Raw genomic sequence first — 2,853 nt, 5'->3', positions numbered from 1 at the left:
TCTGGGTTTAAGAATAGTAATAATTTTATTTCTTATCCACCTCTCTTCGTGGCTCGAGACAAAACACAACATAGGTCCCCTTCTACACTGACAGATTATCTGCTTTGAACTGGTTTATATGGCAGTGTATGTGACAAAATGAAAATAATGCGTAGTTCATGTTTGATCAGCCCACACACTGCCTTGCCAGAGAAAGAAAATATGTCACGCAGATGAACAGTAAAGAACAAGTAGTTTACTCTTCGTAATTCAGAACAACATATTTATAATCATGTGATCAGTTGCATCAACTCACATAATGTCCTTTTTAGAGAGATTTAAAATGGACTTTCTTTGTCCATGTGGATAAACTCCTTCAGCAGCTCATGAAATGAAACGAACAAAATGAAGTTCAACAGTGACAAATGCAAGATACTCCACTTAGGTAGAAAAAACGAAATGCAAAGATACAGAATGGGGGACAACGCCTGGCTCGAGAGCAGTACGTGTGAAAAAGATGTTGGAGTCCTCGTGGACAACAAGTTAAACATGAGCCCACAATGTGATGCAGCAGCAAAAAAAGCCAATGGGATTTTGGCCTGCATCAAGAGGAGCATAGTGTCTAGATCTAAGGAAGTCATGCTACCCATGCTCTATTCTGCCTTGGTTAGACCACAACTGGAATATCGTGTCCAACTCTGGGCACCACAATTCAAGAGAGATATTGACAAGCTGGAATGTGTCCAGAGGAGGGTGACTAAAATGATCAAGGGTCTGGAGAACAAGCCCTATGAGGAGCGGCTTAAGGAGCTGGGCATGTTTAGCCTGAAGAAGAGAAGGCTGAGAGGGGATATGATAGTCATGGATAAATATGTGAGAGGAAGCCACAGGGAGGAGGGAGCAAGCTTGTTTTCTGCTTCCCTGGAGACTAGGACACGTAACAATGGCTTCAAACTACAAGAAAGGAGATTCCATCTGAACATTAGGAAGAACGTCCTGACTGTGAGAGCCGTTCAGCAGTGGAACTCTCTGCCCTGGAGTGTGGTGGAGGCTCCTTCTTTGGAAGCTTTTAAACAGAGGCTGGATGGGCATCTGTCAGGGGTGATTTGAATGTAATATTCCTGCTTCTTGGCAGAATGGGGTTGGACTGGATGGCCCATGAGGTCTCTTCCAACTTTTTGATTCTATGAAGCAAGAGCACACTACAAACTCTCTCTGCTTCTCTCTGCTTCTATCCAAGCACCGGCACAACTCAAGCCTGATAAATATAACAGTCTCCAAAAGTCCCAGTCTCAGCCATCTCCCGTCCAATCAGCTTCATGCATCTTATTTTGACACACACACACACTAACTGATTTTTTTTTACATAATCTAACATTGTAGACTCATATAATCCAGTTCAAAGCAGATCATGTCGATTATCTGTTTTGATAATCTGGATTATATGGCATTATAGAAAACACTTCACAAAACATTATGTAAAATACATATATTAAAACGTATTTCTATGACATACATATATTAACATACACGGAACAAAGATTAGTAATAGCTCTCCATCCACCTCTAATTCTCCTGTGTTTTAAAATAAAGTTAAAATGCTTGTTCCTTCAAGAATGTTCCTTTTAATAATCAACTCAGTGTCCTTCCAGATATGGCCTGTATCCCAGTATCTGATCCCAGGTTTTCTGTTTATCCCAGATTATCTGGTAGTGTGGACTCATATAATCCAGTTTAAAGCAGAAAACCTGAGGTCAGATCCTAGGATATAGGGACTGTCTGGAAGTGCCCTTAAATGCAAGGTATATCGAGTTCAGTGTGTTTTTCCCAATTAAAGGTAAGTAGTGTATGTGCCTGTAGGGGAGCATCAGAATGAATGCAGTTCAGGTTGATGTTGAGCCATGTCTGTTCAATCTGCATTAAGTCTACAGTGTAGATGCACCCGTAGTTGTCAAGTGTTTCAAATTATACACAAGATGCCCTTACATATTGATATTCCAGACTAATTCAAATAGATCTCTGGGTGCATCTACACTCTAGAACAGTCATGAACAAACTTTGGCCTTCCAGGTGTTTTGAACTTCAACTCCCAGAAATCCTAACAGTTGGTAAACTGGCTGGGATTTCTGGGAGTTGGATTGTTGTAGGTTTTTTGGGCTATATGGCCATGTTCTAGAAGCATTATTTCCTAATGTTTTGCCTGCATGTATGCCAGGCATCCTCAGAGGTTGTGACAACCTCTGAGGATGCCTGCCATAGATGCAGGCAAAACGTCAGGAGGGAATGCTTCTAGAACATGGCCATATAGCCTGAAAAACCTACAACGACCCAGTGATTCAGGCCATGAAAGCCTTCAACAATACATTTTGGTAGCTAAAGGTCAAAACACCTGGGTACCCTCAGGTTGAGAACCACTGACATACTGGCTGTTAGGAATTGTGGGAATTGAAGTCCAAAACATCTGGGGAGGCTCAAGTTTGCTCACACCTGCTTTAGAATGAATGCAGCTTGAATGAATGAGCAAAACAAAAAAAATCATGTTGCATTGGCCGGGAATCGAACCCGGGCCTCCCGCGTGGCAGGCGAGAATTCTACCACTGAACCACCAATGCTCTGGAAAACATCTGGATTTTCCCCAGTGAGATGCTGCCGCCTGATGCTTGACCAAATCAGCACTTACACTCCATTTTCCAACTTTCCAATTTTCATTTCCATGATGATAAACATGCTCATCTTTTCCAGCTATTATCTAGGTATTACTACATGTCCAAACATGCACATACAATATAATAGAAAGCCTTGAGTCCCATTCTTGGGGATAATCAGATCCTAATTCTATGTTAACGTTCTGTTTCTACTCCTATTCGAAATTGA

At 41.6% G+C, this 2,853-nt stretch overlaps 1 non-coding gene across 1 annotated transcript; it reads right to left on the bottom strand.

Moving 5' to 3' along the window:
• Positions 1-2,520: 2,520 nt before the first annotated feature.
• On the bottom strand, positions 2,521-2,591 carry TRNAG-GCC (transfer RNA glycine (anticodon GCC)). Its single transcript has one exon. It is a non-coding gene; the product is annotated as a tRNA-Gly (tRNA).
• Between the last annotated feature and the right edge of the window lie 262 nt (positions 2,592-2,853).

Source organism: Anolis sagrei, chromosome 6 (assembly GCF_037176765.1).
Source record: "Anolis sagrei isolate rAnoSag1 chromosome 6, rAnoSag1.mat, whole genome shotgun sequence".
Taxonomy (NCBI): domain Eukaryota; kingdom Metazoa; phylum Chordata; class Lepidosauria; order Squamata; family Dactyloidae; genus Anolis; species Anolis sagrei.
This window is presented reverse-complemented; position numbering and strand designations above follow the sequence as displayed.